The following is a 21,547-nucleotide window of genomic DNA, read 5'->3' on the forward strand; positions in this document are numbered from 1 at the left end:
CTTGACCAACCAAATGGAGAAGGCACTCCACAGATATTGCTACTGATTTTACACAAGTCAAGTTGGTCAATACTAATGCCAATATATTTGTTTTTCAGAGATTTATAAAATATTTATTTATCACAAGACTAGCAATGGTAGGTGATATTATGTGGGGTATCTGCTTTTGATTTGGATGAAGTTCAATCCTTGGTTTACGTTCCAATTTAAAATTAATCCATATCTATTTGTCATAGGCTCTAATTGCTCACATTTTAACATTGTCTTTGCACAACTGGTTTCAAACAGATCATCTGGGGGTCTGTATGAATGATATTGTGGTGAAACCCATCCCACTGTGTGATGTCATGATCATGATCCTTAGAGTATGCAGTCTGTTATCTTTGCTGCATTGTGGGAAATAACGTCTGTTTCAAACTGCCAAGCATACAGTATCTCCCTTTGTGGAATGTTTGTTTACTGAAAGTTCTATGCACAGACATCAGCTGGCAGCAGTAAAAATGTCACCACCAGTGGTACATTTCATTTTTAAATGAATATTGTAAAAAAAATAAGCAATTTAATTAATTACATTATTTCCACTACAGTTCCTCTTTAAGTGAGGTTCTAGGCAAGTTTTTTGATAACATGGATCATCAGCAGTATCAGGTGGGCTTTCACATTGGATCGAAATCAAATTGAATATTGTTATAGGATACCCCTCTCATCTATTTAATAATCCTCTCATCTATTTAATTATCCCTGGGCAAAAGTTCCAGCTAATGCCCCTTGGGCCTGCTACCTGACCTTTGTTTTGGAAGCAGTTGAGGTAGAAGCCAAGTTCCTGATAACTCACCAGTTCCTGGCTGGGTATCCATCTAGCTTGCAGATGATCCAATTCCACCCAAAAGTATTTAAATGAAATAAGTTATTTGACAAGGCTAACATTAATATCTAAAAAGCTATTTTGTTTTATAGTTTCAGAGGCCTGAACACCAAATTTACACGGCACAGTTATAAACACTTGGGAGCTATTAATAGTCAGTAAATTGCCAATGAGAGCTGTGGACATTATTAGAGCAAGGCAACAGGATAACATATATAATGTAATTTTACATAACCAGTCTAAATTCATACAGTAGCAAAATTAAATAGCTCTGCGGAATAAATGTTTCTTAATGAGCTATTCTAGAGAAAAATGGTCTGGCTCATGCTGGCAGCATGAAAGCCATATGTTAAATGGATCATGCAGGCAGTGAAGCTAAGGAGAACTAACACAAGTAGCTGGGACAGGTCAGACACTATAGTCACTATTTGTTTAAGTCACATGCTATAGAAGAAAAAAAAAGGTCCAGTTTAGTCTCTTCTAATTTATTAAGGGCTATTATTAAGCACAGGCTGTCTAGTAGACATGCAAGCCACCACCTAGAGGAGAATATATAAAATGATGAACCAGCACACCAGCAATGGAAATTGCAATGGATTTAAATGGAAAACTAGCAAACAAAGGTTGTGTATTAAAGTCATATAAATAGAGAGTAGTGAAGCCTTTGATACATAGTGAGCACAAACACACAAGTATCTAAAGATGACACTCTGGTGCACACAGTGTACAGTCATGGCTGAAATTGTTGGCATCCCAGACATTATTCCAGAAAATCAAGTATTTCTCACAGAAACGTATTGCAGTAAAACATTTTGCTATACATGTGTTTATTCCTTTGTGTGTGTATTGTAACAAAACAAAAAAAGGGAGGAAAAAAAGCAAATTGGACATAATGTCACACAAAACTCCAAAAATGGGCTGGACAAAATTATCGGCACCTTTTCAAAATTGTAATTAAATAAGATTGTTTCAAGCATGTGATGTGCCTTTAAACTTAAGTGGCCAGCAATCAGTCCAGATCTAAATCACATTGAACACCTGTGGAGAGTTCTTAAGATTTCTGTTGGGAAAAGGCGCCGTTCCAATAAGAGAGACCTGGCGCAGTTTGCAAAGGAAGAGTGGTCCAAAATTCCGGGTGAGAGTTGTAAAAAGCTTATTGATGGTTATAGGAAGGGACTGATTTCAGTTATTTTTCCCAAAGCGTGTGCAATTTAATATTGAGTTAAGGGTGCCAATAATTTTGTCCAGCCCATTTTTGGAGCTTTGTGTGACATTATGTTCAATTTGCTTTTTTTTTTCCCTCCTTTTTTTGTTTTGTTCCAATACACACAAAGGGAGTAAACGTGTGTATAGCAAAACATGTGTTACTGCAATACCTTTCTGTGAGAAATACTTAATTTTCTGGAAAGATTTCTGGGAAGCCAACAATTTCGGCCATGACTGTAGGAATAGACTGTAGTTTCAATGCGATAACAAACAGGATTGATATGTAACAGATTGCATCAGCAAGGAAATTTAGCATAAGAAGTTTAGCATAAGAACAGTGCAGGAGAAGCCAGTATAGCAAGTGCAATGCAGCAGAGTGACTACAGATTAGAATCAATAACCCTGACAGCACCGTTTCAGATTTAGGTCCTTTCATCAAAGAGGCTACAGTGAAGAGATGCTCCTTGAGGGCTGCTGTCTATGCCACCTACAGGAGAGACATCACAGTGCGGTTCTTCTAAGCACATTATTCTTTATGTAATTTTTATGTACAACTTCTAGTAATAAAGTGATTGAACGTGAGCTTGAACTAGTTTCTTGAAGGAAAAAAATAAGATGGTAATTTTAGCAAAATTGTCACCTCTGATAAACATAACCATGATGTTGCAGGTGCAATTAACATGCTAATCAAGCTGTGCTTGTTTTAGATTTGGTATGTATAGGTTCCTTCAATACTTCCATATGTCTAGGATCATTGCAGGATAGTAGAGACACTGGCTATATATAAATAAAGTCATGACTCAGGTTTTTGATGACGGGATTCAAAGCAGATGTTCCCAGCTATGAAGGGACCCATCAGGTGTAATTTCAGTTTCTTTCAGTGCCTACAGTATCAAGTGTTATATAGGAGAGAACAGAGGTGCCAAAAGGATAAAAGGGGTTTTAAAGGAGCTTAAAAGCCAAAAATTTGGTAATTAGAGGAGGCAGTGGTGGACTTACCTCCCCCAAGCAGACACAACACGACTGTACATTTAGTCTATTTATTAACAAACTCCAGATAAAACAAAGCAACGCGTTTCACGGGTCAGCAAACGCTTCCTCAGGCAATAGAATAAGGAGTTACAGCATCTAGCAAAACAAACAACACTCGGCACTCCTTTTTCTATTGCCTGAGGAAGTGTTTGCTGACCCGTGAAACGCGTTGCTTTGTTTTATCTGGAGTTCGTTAATAAATAGACTAAATGTACAGTCGTGTTGTGTCTGCTTGGGGGAGGTAAGTCCACCACTGCCTCCTCTAATTACCAAATTTTTGGCTTTTAATTTCCTTTAAAACCCCTTTTATCCTTTTGGCGCCTCTGTTCCAGTGGCGTACCTAGGGCTTTTGGCACCCGGTGCTGGGTATTAAAAGACACCCCCCCTTTAAAAAAGGGCGTGGCCACAACCGGCAAATTTGGGCGTGGTCATGACCGGATGAGGGCGGAGCTAACTGTAATTTAAAGTATTAGCTAGTATAGTTGCCCCCAGTATAGCTAGTACAGTTGCCCCCAGTATAGCTAGTATAGTTGCCCCAGTATAGCTAGTATAGCTGCCCCCAGAGCTGCCCCAGTATAGCTAGTATAGTTGCCCCAGTATAGCTGCCCCCAGTATAGCTAGTATAGTTGCCCCAGTATAGCTAGTATAGCTGCCCCCAGAGCTGCCCCAGTATAGCTAGTATAGTTGCCCCAGTATAGCTAGTATAGTTGCCCGCAGTATAGCTAGTATAGTTGCCCCCAGTATAGCTAGTATAGTTGCCCCAGTATAGGTAGTATAGTTGCACCAGTATAGTTAGTATAGTTGCCCCAGTATAGCTAGTTTAGTTGCCCCCAGTATAGTTGCCCCAGTATAGTTGCCCCCACTATAGCTAGTATAGTTGCCCCCAGTATAGCTAGTATAGCTGCCCCCACTATAGCTAGTATAGATGCCCCCAGTATAGCTAGTATAGTTGCCCCAGTATAGCTGCCCCCAGTATAGTTGCCCCAGTATAGCTAGTATAGATGCCCCCAGTATAGCTAGTTTAGTTGCCCCCAGTATAGTTGCCCCAGTATAGCTAGTATAGATGCCCCCAGTATAGTTGCCCCCACTATAGCTAGTATAGTTGCCCCCAGTATAGCTAGTATAGCTGCCCCCACTATAGCTAGTATAGATGCCCCCAGTATAGCTAGTATAGTTGCCCCAGTATAGCTGCCCCCAGTATAGTTGCCCCAGTATAGCTAGTATAGATGCCCCCAGTATAGCTAGTATAGTTGCCCCAGTATAGCTGCCCCCAGTATAGTTGCCCCAGTATAGCTAGTATAGTTGCCCCCAGTATAGCTAGTATAGCTGCCCCCACTATAGCTAGTATAGATGCCACCAGTATAGCTAGTATAGATGCCCCCAGTATAGCTAGTTTAGTTGCTCCCAGTATAGCTAGTTTAGTTGCCCCCAGTATAGCTAGTTTAGTTGCCCCAGTATAGCTGCCGCCAGTATAGTTGCCCCAGTATAGCTAGTATAGATGCCCCCAGTTTGGTTGCCCCAGTATAGCTAGTATAGTTGCCCCCAGTATAGCTGTCCCCAGTATAGCTAGTATAGCTGCCCCCACTATAGCTAGTATAGATGCCACCAGTATAGCTAGTATAGATGCCCCCAGTATAGCTAGTTTAGTTGCCCCCAGTATAGCTAGTTTAGTTGCCCCCAGTATAGCTAGTTTAGTTGCCCCCAGTATAGCTGCCCCCAGTATAGTTGCCCCAGTATAGCTAGTATAGTTGCCCCCAGTATAGCTGCCCCCAGTATAGTTGCCCCAGTATAGCTAGTATAGTTGCCCCCAGTATAGCTGCCCCCAGTATAGCTGCCCCCACTATAGCTAGTATAGATGCCACCAGTATAGCTAGTATAGATGCCCCCAGTATAGCTAGTTTAGTTGCCCCCAGTATAGCTAAATTAGTTGCCCCCAGTATAGCTAGTTTAGTTGCCCCAGTATAGCTAGTATAGATGCCCCCAGTATAGCTAGTATAGCTGCCCCCAGTATAGCTGCCCCCACTATAGCTAGTATAGATGCCCCCAGTATAGCTAGTATAGATGCCCCCAGTATAGCTAGTTTAGTTGCCCCCAGTATAGCTAGTTTAGTTGCCCCCAGTATAGCTAGTTTAGTTGCCCCTATATAGCTGCTCCGGGAGGGGTGAAGCAGCGCTAGAAGGAGGGGCAGTGGGGGCAGCGGCGGGGAGGGGGGAAAAGATCCCCCCCCCTCCCTCACCTGGGTCCCCTCCTTCTGCCTCTCTCCCCCTCCAAATGACAGCGGGCATTGCGGGCAACTTACAGGCAGGGCGGGCGGGCAGAGACTACTTACTTTACTTCTGCGTTCCAGCAGCTGGAGCGCTCCGTCGCCGTCACGTGCCTCTTCTCCGCCTCCAATGCTGTGACACGCATTGGAGGCGGAGAAGAGGCACGTGACGGCGACCCAGCGTTCCAGCTGCTGGAACGCAGAAGTAAAGTGAGTAGTCTCTGCCCGCCCGCCCTGCCTGTAAGTTGCCCGCAATGCCCGCTGTCATTTGGAGGGGAAGAGAGGCGGAAGGAGGGGACCCAGGTGAGGGAGGGGGGGGATCTTTCCCCCCTCCCCGCCGCTATCCCTGTCACCCCTCCTTCCAGCGCTGCTCTTCCCCTCCTGCACTGTTGCAATGGGGGGTCGTGGCGACACCCCCCTGGCTGGCTGTCACCCGGTGCGCCACGCCCCCCTGCGCCCTATTGTAGGAACGCTACTGCTCTGTTCTCTCCTATATAATATTGTATCCACCCTTTGTCATTATCCCCTTTGTCAATACATACTACACTATTGGGGCTGTTGGTGTTTCTCTGTTTATCTCGTTTGCAAGTATCAAGTGTGGAGCTGCAAGATACAAGATTAGAATGGAAGTGTAAACTGTATGGAAATATGCTATTGGGTAATATACCATGCAAGATTAGGTTTCACCTATGTTTCATGGCTGGTGAAAGACCAACAATCGTCTGGAGCAGTCATCCCTTTGGCTATTAAACGCAGCTGGACAGGAATACTAGTCCTAACAATCAGCTGCCGCACTGTAAAGTAACATCCAAGGCCATCACAGTGTTTTTTTTTTGTTTTTTTTTTGTTTTTATTAAAAAAAAAGGTCTGCCAGGCATCTCACTGCAGAGTTGTAACACATTACATAACTAATAGTGGCTGAATAGAGTACTGGTTAAGGGCTCTGCCTTTGACATGGGAGACCAGGGTTCGACTCCTGGCTAGGTCAAGTACTCAAAATTCAGTAAGGAGTTCAAGGCAAGACTCCCTAACACTGCAGGGTGGCCTCTTGAGCGCGTCCCAGTGGCTGCAGCTCTTGAGCGCTTTGAGTCCGACAGGAGAAAAGCGCTATACAAATGTTCGGATTATTATTATTATTAATGCGTGTGGCTGACCAGCCAATGACTGCATCAGGAAACGTGCACATTCGTGTCTGACAGCTAATGGCACTGGATCCCATATGTCCTTTTCTCTCCCATTTTGAACATCTTGCAGCTATTTACTGATAGGATAAAACATCCTCCAGAGCTCACTGCAGAAGACACTAAAAGAGAGTGGTCACCATTTTCTCAAAATGATATCATTCCAGGGCTTGTGAGTGGAACTGGTATGTCTATGCAACAATACGGCATATGTGTTCAGTGGATAATGCATATATTGGCCTCCCAACCAGTTTGCAACATAAATTTACATTGAAAAAGAACTGTTGGACATGGATATAACCAGCGCATATGAGAGGACTTTGTGCACATAACAGAAGTTTACCTATGCAGTCACTCTGGGATTGTACCAAGTCATACAATCTCAAAAAATTAAAGTGCAGCTAAAAGAAAATAATTGTACAACTGATTAAAAAATATATACAGAAATATATTCAGGGCTTGCAAAGTCTGCAAAGTCAGTTAAAGTCATTTGTTGCACTTCACTGTCTACCTACATGTCCTATTTGATATTGACAGGCATTTAATTCATTTTGCATCTGCACAGATAAATTCCTTCCAAATAATTTCTTTTCATTAATGAGGCTGAAAACCTGCTGAAAAATACTTTTGTTATTGTTTAATACACATACTTTAGTAAACATTGAAACAATTACCCATTTAAACAAAGAAAATCATTTGGTATTATTAATGCACAACAGAACATTGTGCAAAATAAATAACAATAAAGCAGCTATGAACATAAATAAAGAACTATGCAAAAGTTGTATTCATTTTTAAAAAGATGATTTAAAGTGAAGATGTTTTAAAAAGTAATATAATGAGGAGTTCTCATTTATTGGTTAACAACCTCTAAAGGGCATAAACAGAAAAATGTATTTTAGTTTTAGATAATGTGGTTACTGATTAAAGTTTAGATAGGACGTGAGGAAATCTCTCCAACATTGGCAGAGGCAATGAGTAATAAAGTATTTCTTATTTCAGAAAGTAAGTTAATATTCCTGACCAGTTTTTATTGCTAGTATTTGTTGGAAGCAACTGAGTGATGTTGTGATAGTAAAAATAAGGGCCTGCCTATCAATAGTCTAAAGGGTTAGCTGTGAATCCTACAGCAGTTTTACAAACACTACAAACAAGTTTGATTTGTTACTGTATATTTTACTATAGGAATTTCCTGCTTCCCCTGTGAAGAGGAAGTTATGGAAATTCTTATTGATGTGTACAGAGAACACTCACTTACCACACTATTCAAAACTAATATGTGTATTTTCCCTGAAATCAGACTTTAAAGCAAGTCTGAAGTGTCCTAAATAAATAATAAAAAAAAAAAATTGAAATCAGATCCTCACCAATGGAGAAGGAAGGATTTGGAACTCAGAGAATTCCCGGTCCTCACCCGGTATCCTCATTAGTGTTGGGCGAACATCTGGATGTTCGGGTTCGGTGTGGTTCGGCTGAACATGCCCCTGATGTTCGGCATGTTCGAGCCGAACCCCGAACCCAACCCGAACATGTCCCTTTGGGGCCCCTATAGGGTCCCAGCATAAAGGGAGAGCATGCCCCGAGCGCGGGGGGGGGGAGGTCGGAAATGCCCCCCACCCCTCCCCGCTAAGCTCTCCCTTTTGCCGGTACCCTATAATGTTAAATTTAAGCCCCCCAAAAGTACCTGAGGAGGAGAGCAGGAAGCGGGCAGCCGGAGATGCTAGGCGCTAGTACGATCTGGTACTTCCGCCCTCTCTTGACGCACTTCCTGTTTACATTTGAAGTCGCGTCAAGAGAGTGCAGAAGTACCGCGATGACGCGTACGAGGGTACGTGTCATCATGTAGATGACGCGTACCCTCGTTCGCGTCATCGCGGTACTTCTGCGCTCTCTTGATGCGACTTCAAATGTAAACAGGAAGTGCGTCAAGAGAGGGCGGAAGTACCAGATCGTACTAGCGCCTAGCATCTCCGGCTGCCCGCTTCCTGCCCTCCTCCTCAGGTACTTTTGGGGGGCTTAAATTTAACATTATAGGGAACTGGCAAAAGGGAGAGCTTAGCGGGGAGGGGCATTTCCGACCCGCGCGCTCGGGGCATGCTCTCCCTTTCTGCTGGGACCCTATAGGGGGCTATGTTCGGCCGGACACGGTTGTGTTCGGCCGAACAAAGAAGGCCTGTTCGGGTTCGGGCAGCGTGCCCGAACACCCTCCCGAACACCATGAGGTGTTCGGGGGGTGCCGAACCGAACCCGAACAGGCCAAAATCCGGGCGAACCTGAACAGTGGCGAACACTGTTCGCCCATCACTAATCCTCATCCCCCCCATCCTGTGTTCAAATTTGCCACCTCTGTGTATCCTTGGAAGACTTTGAAAGTATTTGTGTCCTTGAGTGCTTCTGAAGACGGGCAGCTCTGTACTGTGTATTGTGCAAGCACAAGTACACACTAGTGCAAGCTCGCACATGCTCAGTATGGAGCCGCCCGTCTTCAGAAGCACTCTGGGACACGTGTGCTTCCAAAGCCTTCCAAGGATCTCCAAAGGGGTGATCGCGCTGAATCAAGGACATGGAGCGGGGACTGGGAAGGCTCTATAGCAGAGCTCCCCAACCCTGTCCTCAAGGCCCACTCAAAGTACATGTTTTGCAGGAAACCACAGACATGCACAGGCGGCATAATTAGTGTCTCACCATGGCTGATTAACTACCTCTGTGGATTTCCACAAAACATGCACTGTTGGTGAACCTTGAGGACAGGGTTGGGGAACACTGCTCTATAGGATCCAGAGGCTTCCTTCTCCATAGGTCAGTATCTAATATTTTTTTTTAGCTGGCTTCAGTGTCACTTTTAATGATTGTAGTCCAATCTAGATGTTATGTTGATTATCATTAGCACATGTTAGGTATAATTGTTTAATTGTGTGCTGGCATGGGAAAATATGCCTGCAAATGAGCACAAGTATTGATTTGATTTGGAGGTTGACAAATAATTGTAAACTGATCATTATATTTACAGCATTTTCCCCAGTGTCTAAAACTTTCTAGGCAGTACTGTATGTTGCAAATAGGTTTGTTATTTTTTCTGCTTACACCTGACTGATAATAGGTAATTGCTAGTTTGTTATCTCATATTACTGTAGATCATCCCCTGGAGTTTTTGATAACATATAACCCCCTTTTTATAGAGGCATCTGGTTAATTCCTATTTCTGATCTGCAGCTATGCTGAACATAGGAATAACTGACCTAAAATGAACTAATTCGTTTGTGCATAGACACTCATTGTTTGTAATGAGCCAACTTGTCATTTAGTAGACATTAAATAATATAGAGCATATGTAAATGAAATCCCTGCTTATAGACGTGACTGAACTCCTTCAGGCTGTTCTGGAAATAGAAACCCCAATCACCGAAATATAAAATCCCCTTCCTCCTTTACATTCCCCACAATATAATGCAGCCTGTGACAGTTTTAGAAAATTACCATACCAACTAATGAGCCTTAAATAGGGTTTTGGAATTAAGTCAGAAGTACAGTGATTGTTTAATTAAATCTTAGGAAAAGTCATTTCACCCAACACCTGTTATTTTGAATAAACTGTATACAGTATGTTTACAGTAATCTATATTTAGCACAATTCAGCTATGCAGAAATGAAATATGCAAGAATATCAACTTGTCAAGCATGTGGTAAGCACAGAACAGCAATTAACCTCTGATCTGGTTTCCAAATGATAATACTGTACACTTCTATGGTGCAGAAATTGTCAGTATGAGCTTCTATTCCATTTTCCCTTTTGTATTCTGATAGGTTTACCATCAAAGTGGAGTAAACTCATGGGTATCACTTCCATAGTATTTCTAAAAAGAGCTATTCCGGCAAGACTTCCCTATATGGCTCAATATTAGTACATACAAAAAAGGTATCTTGAGCTTTCTCACCCAGGTGAAACCTGTGCTCTTTCATGTCTGAGGATGCAAATGCTGAGATGAGCTCAACTTTCACAGTAAATTAGATTTTCAGTAAAGATTGAGTTTATAATAAGTAGCAAAGTAGAAAATGTCACCTTTATTTTATTTTAATATTTAGGAAAAAGTCCACTAAAGATGTTGGTTAGGAAAACTTTAGCAACTTATTGCCACTTTCCTGTATGCAAAAATTGAAACTCTGACAGTTTCCTAGTTTAGGATGCTTTAATTATTACCTCATCATAGACAGAAGTCAACAGAACAAGTATTCTGATTAGTCAGTGTTACTGGCCAACCTCAGGGCTATGCCCTAGCTGGACAGTAGAGCTGCCTAACCTAAACAGCATTAGGGTTCATTGATATTGATACATTTATAGTATATATATATATATATATATATATATATATATATATATATATATATATATATATATATATATACAGTGGGATGCGAAAGTTTGGGCAACGTTGTTAATCGTCATGATATTGCAGTTTATTGCATTTACAGAAAGTGCGCAAACTTTGTTTAAATAAAATTAGGCAGGTGCATAAATTTGGGCACTGTTGTCATTTCATTGATTCCAAAACCTTTATAACTAATTATTGGAACTCTATTTCACTTATCAAATATCACTGTGTGTGTCTCCTATATGATATATTTAACTGACATTTTTTTATTGTAACAACCAACGAGTTATACAGGAAAATCATGACGATTAACAACGTTGCCCAAACTTTCGCATCCAACTATATTTATATATATATATATATATATATATATATATATTTATATTTATATTATGCTTGATAAACAAGTAATTATCATCATAACATGCAAATTTCCCCTGACCCAGAAATAGAAAAATACTGAGCCAATCAGATCTAGAATCTGCTGATCAGTTATCTATATAAATGGTTTATTAACCAGTCGCTAGAGGATTGGATGGGCTGAAATTAATTAGCTCCCTGGGTAAGTGGAAATTTTAGGATTTTTTTTTTTCTTTTCAAAAGTCATTACCCTCAGCTCAATTTAGGTGGAGGTTAGATGATTTTCAAGGTTGCCTGAGGAAAGAGGTCTCTAAAGGAGGTATATCCTTGGGCTAGGCATAACAGCCCTGTAAACATGTATAATATGCATTCCTATGAAGTATTAAGCCATTAATTATGGAAATAAATACATTTTTTTAGTTTTTTCTAAAACATTTGTCAGTCAGCTGCTTCTAAAATACACTGGTACTGGAGAGAGTCACAAAAAAGGGATCACAGTTATTATCAATCATATGGCTCAGGAATTGTGGTAGGTTGGACAAACTCAATGCCTAAAAACCTCTATTAGACTAATCTACCCCACCACCCCCCTTCCCACTCCCTAATCCTTTTCCCAAGTGTTTAGGAATTAAAGAATACCTCCCTAAACAAATGTAATTGCCAATAAAATAACATTGTTAATTTTATTTTTCTGGGTGTAGTCAGATTTCAATTATGTTATTTTTGCTGCACATTGGTATAATCCTTTGGCCTGGAACAAAACTGTTTAAAACACTGTTAACATTCGTAAAGATGCTCTGCCAGTCAATAAAACTGTAACACACACGCGCGCGCACGCACGCACGCACGCACGCACGCACACACACACACACACACACACACACACACACACCACACACACCACACACACCACACACACCACACACACCACACACACCACACACACATTCTTATGAACTGGTATAACACTCCATCATCCCCTTTCATAAGATTCCCTGCCCTGCCTCTTTTGGAACTTTGGTTCTGCTTCAACACTGAAAGAAACTTTGGAGCCAGGGCTGGATTTACCACAGGCGCCTGATGATGTAAAGGGGGCTCCCTCCCCTAGTGCCTCCCTCCCTCCTTACCTATGCAGAGTCCTGATGAGAGTGTAAAGGAGAGGTTAGGAGCACCTCTAGCAACTTTATATTGAGGTTCCTCTAGCTACCTAATACTTGGGCTTCACTAGCTACTTATTATTGAGGGTACGTCTAGCAACCTAATATTAAAGCGGAATATAACCCTGCATTTCAACTTTGCTCTAAAACATTATTTACAGTATATTATATGCAAGCAACATTTTTTTTTACTAGACCAGCATTGAAAGGGTTACACACAGAGGTTTAAAGTTCCTGGAGAGAACTGCAGACACATCCGAAGCTTACATAGATACATTTTGTTTACTTAAATGTATCTAAGTGTGGAATGTAATTTACTCTCTCTGACTGTGCAGGAGCTGGAGGACAGCCAAAGAGTATATAACATTTCTCACTTGTTACATTCTATTTAGTTAAATGTATCTATATGAACTTCGGATGCGTCTGCATATCTCTCCACAGAACTTTAAACCTCTGTGTGTAACCCTTCCAATGCTGGTCTAGTAAAAAAAAAAAATAATATGCTGTAAATAATGTTTTAGAGCAAAGTTGAAATGCAGGGTTATCCAGTTCGGCCTATCTGGATGAGTTTCCTCGTCCAGATAGGCACTGCTGTTTTCCCTGTGTGGTGCGCGCGATCGGGCGCGCACCCGCCGCCCGCCGCTAGCCCCCCTATCAGTGAATGGGAATATAATTCCCATTCACCGATCTAACTTCCCCGCAGAAATACCGACGCGGTATTTCTGCCCCCAGGAAACTTTTCCCCAGCATTTTAGTTCCTGGATGCGAGATCGTTCGCATCCAGGACTTTTTTCACTGTGGCCATCTTGTGGCCAAATAGTAAACTGCACCCACATACATTTTCGATTAAAAAAAATATAATTTTACATTTAAAATTAGCAGTTAACCTCCCACACCAAAAATTACCCACATACACTTTTTTTATTAAAAAAAAAAATGCAATTAAAAAAAAAACAAAAACATAAATAGTTACCCAAGGGTCTGAACTTTTTAATTATGCATGTCAAGAGAATATGTTATTATATTATTTACAATTATAAGCTTATAAATAGGGATGGACGCAAATTGAAAAAATGCACCTTTATTTCTAAATGGAATATCGGCACCATAAATTGTGATAGGGACATCGTTTAAATGGTGTAAGAACCGGGACATATGGGCAAATAAAATACATGCGTTTTAATTATGGTAGCGTATATTAATTTCAAACTATAATGGCCAAAAACTGAGAAATAATGATTTTTTTCCGTTATTCTTCCTGTTAAAATGCATTTACAGTAAAGTGGCTCTTAGCAAAATGTACCCCCCAAAGAAAGCCTAATTGGTGGCGGAAAAAACAAGATATAGATCAATTCATTGTGATAAGTAGCAATAAAGTTATAGGCGAATGAAAGGGAGGTGAACGTTGCTCGGATGCATGAGATTTTCGGCACTGCGGCGCTGAACCGGTTATATTCCGCTTTAAGGGACACCTGTAGATACCTATAATGGGCAAGGGAAATAAGGGAGAAGTGACAGCTGGGACAGCCAGCACACTTGCAGTGCAGTTACACTAGGGGTTTGTAGGTTCATGGAGGGCGAAGTCTAAGGGCTGTCAATAGCCAATGTGGAAATTAATCCTGTTGCCTGGTCAGACCATCACACTATCCACGTCTCTCTCTCAATACCAGCTGTCAAACACCAGTTCAAGAATCAAATAAAATATTGCGGCTTAAAAGGGCTAACACCTCAACATATCTGAGATAACCTTAGCTTTCATGAATTGACTGACTCCAGCTTGGACCCTGATACTCTGGTGTTTAAATACAACAAATGTGTGTCCTCCACCTTTGAGACCATTGCTCCTCTGTGCACCAAATATCTTACTTCACACCATCATGCACAGTGATTTGATAACTCTATAAAAGAGCTGAAAAGACAAGGCCGAGAACTTGAGAGACTGTGGCGCAAATCTCAGTCCCCAGAAGACAAACATGCCTTAATCCTCCACTTGAAGAACTACCAAAAGGTAATCACGGGAAACAAATCATCCTTTCTATCACAAGAGATTGCAAATGCAGTTAACAAACCAGACCAACTGTTCCGCACAGTGGAAAAACTCTAAAACCCGGCATGTCAAAAACTTAATATTGAGTCTTCAAAGGACCTCTGTGACCAATTTTCCATTTCTTCACAGACAAAGTCTCCGCTATAAGGTCCGCCATCCAACTTACAGCATCTGAGCCTAATATAGCGCCGAAGACCATTAGCAGAGACAACGTAAGAAATTGGTCAAACTTCAAAGAAATTGATGAAGTCACATCAAGCATCCTCCTTCACCTCCTCCCAACTACCTGTGACCTGGATCCTGGTCCAACACAGTTCATGTTGAACTGCCCCGACCTGTTTGTACCAGTATTCCTCAAAATTGTTAACTGTTCCTTACAATCAGGGATATTTCCTGCTTTACTGAAGGAAGCAATCATCAGGCCTCTCCTCAAAGAACTCTCCCTGGACCCAGATGCAATGACCAGCTACAGACCTGTCTCTAACCTTCCCTTTCTGGGTAAGCTAATTGAAAAAGCTGTATACCTCCAGCTAGAAGCCAAAATCCTACAAAACAACAGTTATGACCCATTCCAGTCTGGCTTCAGGAAACACTACAACACTGAAACTGCCCTCATCCAAATATGCAACCACCTGCTCATGGCAAGAGACAGAGGAGAATGCTCGATCCTCATACTGCTAGACCTTTCTGCAGCCTTTGATACAGTTGACCATGACATCTTGATAAACAGGCTACAGGAATACTGTGGCATTGATGGCATAGTTCTTCAGTGGTTCCAATCCTTCTTGAGTGGCAGAACCCAAAAAGTGTCTATGGGGCCCTTCTTGTCCACCCCTGCACCACTTAAGTATGGGGTGCCCCAGGGCTCAATCCTCTCTCCCCTGCTTTTTACGATTTACACGTTACTGCTTGGAAAACGAATCCAAAAACATGGCCTGACATACCACTGCTATGCAGACGACACCCAACTATATCTTTCCTTCAAGCCTGGTGTGACAGACCCAACTCTAACTATAAACGCCTGCTTACGTGAACTACAGCAATAGGTGAATGACAACTGGCTGAAACTGAATGCAGACAAAACTGAAGTCCTTCTGATCGGAGGGCAGCGCATGACAACAAAACAACTTAACTTGCAGTCTTCACCACTGGGAATAGAAGGCATGGATCTACGCAGCTCTGATCATGTGCGTAGCCTGGGAGTTCTAATTGATGGGGATTTAAACTTCAGAACTCACATCTCTGCTGTGGTGAAATTATCCTATTTTCACCTTAAGAACATCGTAAAAATCAAGCACCTTATCCCCTTAGAAGATCTACCAACTTTAGTTCATGCCTTCATTACCTCCAGACTGGACTACTGCAATGCTCTCTACACTGGCCTTCCAAAAAAGGTCTTGTACCGCCTACAGCTGATACAGAATACTGCTGCCAGACTGCTAACCAACCAACCCCATCACTGCCACATAACGCCAGTCCTGCACTCCCTTCACTGGCTACCTATAGAATGGAGGGTCCTATTCAAGATTGGCCTACTGACATTTAAAATTCCTGAATAATCTGGGCCCTGGATACATGAAAGATATGTTGCAGCTGCGTAGCAATCCCCACATTCTCAGATTCACAGGTTCTAATAATCTAGTCATACCCAGAGTCCACTTGGAAACTTTTGGTCCCAGAGCCTTCTCTCATGCTGCCCCTACGTTTTGGAACTCCTTACCTCAACATATCAGAACAGCTCCATCCCTGGACGTGTTTAAATCCAGACTGAAAACGCACCTGTTCAGTTTGGCATTTGCAGAAATATAACTTTTGTTGTGTGAATGCTAGAGATGTAGCGAACGGTTCGCCGGCGAACGGTTCCAGGCGAACTTAGGGGGTTCGCGTTCGCCTGCACCAGGCGAACTTTTGCGGAAGTTCGATTCGCCCCATAATGCACTATGAAGGGCCAACTTTGACCCTCTGCATCACAGTCAGCAGGCACATTGTAGCCATTCAGGCTACACTAAGCCCTGGAGCCCCACCCCCCCTTATATAAGGCAGGGTCCGGCAGCCATTACACTCACTCGTGTGCCTGCTAGAGAGAGGAAAGGGACAGCTGCTGCAGACTTTTTCTCCTAGGGACACATTAGTTAGGATCTAGGCTGCTTTGCTTGCTCCTGACTGATTATTATTGCTTTTAAAGCACCCAGCAACAGCTCTTTTCAGAGCTCATCCTGTACATATTTTTTTTTCTGTGTGTCAAACTGACACTTTTGTTGCATCCACAGCCTTGCTAATTGATATTGTGTGTGCCACTGCCAGCAGCCCAGCACATTCAGTGACTACCTGTGTGTGTGACAGGGAGCTGCACATTGTACTACCCAGTACTGCATATACCCCAGTACCTGTTGTGTTTACTTAACCCACCTCATCACTGCATATACCTAGCTTTGTGTTGAGTTAACCAAGCTCACTGCATCTAAGAGAGAAGGCATAAACAGCTATGGCAAGAACACCTGAGGAAAAGCAGCATCCCTCAAAAGACAAGCCACCCTCCTTCTCCTCTTCCTCCTTCAGGCGCATCGTCTTCATCCACTTTCTCCCTTGCACCTTCACAGCCACCCTCCTCCACACCGCCTCTTCCCTTCAGCAGTTCCTTCTCCTCTGCCCACAGCAGTACCCAGCGTGAAGGAAGTATTTGAGCGGAAGAAGCAAAGGTCTGCCAGTCACCCACTTGCCCGGCGTCTGACAGCTGGCGTGGCGGAACTATTAGCTCGCCAGCTATTACCATACAAGCTGGTGGAGTCAGAGGCTTTCCGTAAGTTTGTGGCCATTGGTACACTGCAGTGGAAGATACCAGGCCGCAATTATTTTTCACAAAAGGCCATACCCAAACTGTACCGTGCAGTTGAGAGGCAAGTGGTGTCATCTCTGGCACACAGCGTTGGGTCAAGGGTCCACCTGACCACGGATGCCTGGTCTGCCAAGCACGGGCAGGGCCACTACATTACATACACAGCCCATTGGGTCAACCTGGTGACCGATGGCAGCAAGCAGGGAGTACGTGGCTGCGCAGCGGACCGACTTGTCACACCTCCACGGCTTGCAGGCAGGCCTCCAGCCACCTCCTCTCCACCTGCTACCACCGCTTCGCTGTCGTCATCCTCCTCCTCCTCCTTGGCTGGTGCCACAATCTCCTCTCCAGCTACACAGCCCTAGCACCCCAGGGCCTATGCTGCATGCCAGGTACGACGGTGTCACGCAGTGTTAGACATGTCTTGCCTGAAAGCGGAGAGTCACACTGGAGCAGCTCTCCTGGCTGCTCTTAACAAACAGGTGGAGCAATGGCTGACCCCGCACAAGCTTGAGATCGGCAACGTGGTGTGTGACAACGGCAGCAATCTCATTGCTGCGTTGAATTTGGGAAAGCTGACACACATACCCTGCATGGCACATGTGCTAGACCAGGACCTGTATCATTACGGTACAAGGACACAATCTGGGAGGATGGGAATGTTGTGGCCCAACAACTGGACACTGATGCGAAATGCATGCAGGGTCATGGAGCCCTTTGAGGAGGTGACCAAACTGGTGAGTCGCGATGAGGGCACCATCAGCTACTTGATCCCCTATGCCTACTTCCTGGAGCGTGCCGTGCGTAGAGCGGTGGATACAGCTGTGGAGGAGCGTGATTGAGAAGAGTTATGGCATCAGGAGTCATGGGAGCCATTTACACCCGAACCCGATGTTCCCACAACACCTGCGGCAGCACAGAGGGGGGAGGAGGAGGAGGAGAAGGAAGAAGAGGAGTCCTGTGGGGAAGGAGAGGAGTCAGACTCTGATGATAGTGATGATGAGGAAGGTGTTTCTGTGGAGGAGGAAGAGGCGGCGGAAGAAGAACAACCGCGGCAGCCATCACAGGGGGCTTCTGCTGCTCCACGTTCCCGTGGTATTGTTCGTGGCTGGGGGGAGGAAGAGGAGTTGCATCCCGTCACTGAGGAAGAGCAAGAGGAGATGGAGAGTACGTCTGCATCCAGCTTTGTGCAGATGTCCTCTTTCATGTTGTCCAGTCTGTTGAGGGACCCCCGTATCAAAAAACTCAAGACGAAAGACCTGTACTGGGTGGCCATGCTACTAGACCCTCGGTACAGGCACAAAGTGGCGGAACTGTTACCAAGTCAACACAAGGCGGAAAGGATGCAGCACTTGCAGAACAAGCTGTCGATGATGCTTTACAATGCGTTTAAGGGTGATGTGGCTGCACAACGCAATCAAGGTACCACTGGCAGTAACCCTCCTCCTTCCAAGTCCACGCAGGCAAGGACAGGATGCTCCAGCGATCTCAGGGTGATGTCGGACATGCGGACGTTCTTTAGTCCAACTCCTCGCCATAGTCCTTCCGGATCCACCCTCCACCAACGCCTGGACCGGCTGGTAGCCGACTACCTGGCCTTGAGTGTGGATGTAGTCTCTGCAAAAAGCGACGATGAACCCTTGGACTACTGGTTGCGCAGGCTTGACCTGTGGCCAGAGCTGTCCCAATTTGCCATACAACTTCTCTCTTGCCCTGCCGCAAGCGTCCTGTCAGAAAGGACCTTCAGTGCAGCTGGAGGCATGGTTACTGAGAAGAGAAGTCGCCTAAGTCACGACAGTGTTCAGTACCTGACCTTTATCAAAATTAATGAGGAATGGATCACGGAGGGCTACTGCACGACCGAAGACTAAGTCAGTCCCCACACACAGCATCTCTGCCTGCAGGCCGCTTGACTGCCTTCTCCGCCACCACCAACAGGGTCTAGGACTCTAGGCGGATTTCTGAATTCTTAAGGCCGCTGCTAGCAGCGGCCGCTACACACGTTTTTCTGGTGCGTGTACATGCCTGCCTAATTTTTCTGGCTGCACTGCGGGCAGCTGCAACAAAAAAACAAAAGGCGTGTACATGTGCCCATCCCCCTTCGTGATCATTACCTTGCCGCGGTGAAGGGGCTTGCGCATCACAATGAAGCAATGACCACCGGCTATTTGAGTGTCTCTGGTGAGGCTGGCACACAAAAGATGATAAGGTTGTTGCTTCATTGTGGTCAGACCAAATTTGATCAGCTGGACAGTCACTGTTGTTCTATCATTGAGCTACCACAGCCCGGCGACCATATGGGCTTGAAAAATGCCATATTCCACACGCCTACACTCTGGCCATGGTGCGCACCAGTCCAGCACGGCCGTCACTACGCAAACAGCTGTTTGCGGTGCGTTACACAGTGAGTTTGGTGTGTCAGTGTGAAGCAGAAATCTAATTACACTCCCTAATTAATGTATACCCATGCAAGATGTTTGAAAGCACTTTAGGCCTGCAATTTAACATTCAATGTGATTTCTGCCCTTAAAACGCTGCTTTGCGTCAAATCCAGATTTTTCCCCGGGACTTTGGGCATGTATCCCACTCCGCTATGCCCCCCTCCAGGTGTTAGACCCCTTGAAACATCTTTTCCATCACTTTTGTGGCCAGCATATTTTTTTCTATTTTTCAAAGTTCGCCTCCCCATTGAAGTCTATTACGGTTCGCGAACCTTCCGCGGAAGTTCGCAAACCCGGTTCGCGAACCGAAAATCGGAGGTTCGCGACATCTCTAGTGAATGCTTCATCCTACTACCAATTACTGAATCTGAGAGAGCCTAAGCGCTTTGAGTTATTTGGGAGAAAAGTGCTATAGAAATGTTATTGTACTGTATTGTATAAGGTGGCAGGACATCTGTGCCTATAGGCTCTTCTGCGGTAAATCCAAGCCTGTTTAGAGCCATTTAGATCTGTGTTCAAGATTCATGTTTGCATGTTGTATAGAACCCAAAGTCAGTAAAGAATGGGCAACCCCACTGGTCGACAGATACTACTGAGATAGTATCTGCATTTTAAACCAGCAGATATCACAAACATTTGTTTAAAGAATGATATGATAAATTCACTACTGCTTAAATTCTGTTCATCCACAAGTAAAGTTATCTGCCCTATTACTTGAACAGATGTTGGAACCAATTTAATGTTTTCTCATTCTCAGCAGTCTTCATGACCATATTCCATGACCACGCTTAGATGCGTAGCTTGAATTTCCTAACTCTAAAATATTTATCACCTATCTACTTGCCTTTGGGGATAGTCCATTACTTGTCATTTAACAATTAGGATATATTATTGGGGGGCATAATCCATTCACTATCACAATGCCTTATTATCTTATTTTAAATGTAATACTGATTATATGTATATAATATTGTATTGTACTGTACATTACAGAGTATTTAGAACTATTCATATAAGTCAAGGCAAGTCAGACAAGACATATAACATTTACATTGCCCTTTTCTCTTGGAAGACTCAAAAGCACCAGAGCTGCCGCCACTAGGACAGGCTCTAGGCAGAAGCAGTGTTCAGGAGACTCACCCAAGGTCTTCTACCGAATACGTGCTGACTTACTGATCAGGAAGAGCTGAGATTCAAACCCAGGTCTCCTGTGTCAGAGGTGGAGCCCTTAACCATTACTCTATCCAGCAAGGAGAGGGCCAGAACATACCACAACAGGCTGCATCTGAAATGACCAACATCTCACATGTGCAACACCTCTAATAAGCTATCTGCACAATCACATTCAATTCAGGTGCAAAACATATGCATAACTACTATTACTTACCATGCAAACAGGAAACTCAGGAGTACGGGCTGAGAGCAGCTAACCTGGTAGTTACATACTAGCAAAATAAGGCGGGGGGGGGGGGGGCGTTTGCACATCCCTAAAAACATGCTGCAATTGACTGGTTAATCGTTCAGGCATGCACCACCTCTATTAGGCTGAAAATGCATGCCCTGTGTCCAAAACAAATGCTACATTTATTATGCTATGGAGGAACTTTGGTTTCCACTATAGTTTGCATGCAAAGTATAATATACTGGACACTTGCACCACGGTGAGGTAGACCTCCGGGCAAGTGGCCTAACCTAAGTTAAAAACCACACATGTATAAGCCTGGGAGCAGCTAAGCCACAATGTGTAACTTACATTTTAATGGACAGCGAGGAGAGGGCCAGTGCATAC

This window comes from Hyperolius riggenbachi, chromosome 3 (genome assembly GCF_040937935.1).
Source record: "Hyperolius riggenbachi isolate aHypRig1 chromosome 3, aHypRig1.pri, whole genome shotgun sequence".
NCBI classification, from domain to species: Eukaryota; Metazoa; Chordata; class Amphibia; order Anura; family Hyperoliidae; genus Hyperolius; species Hyperolius riggenbachi.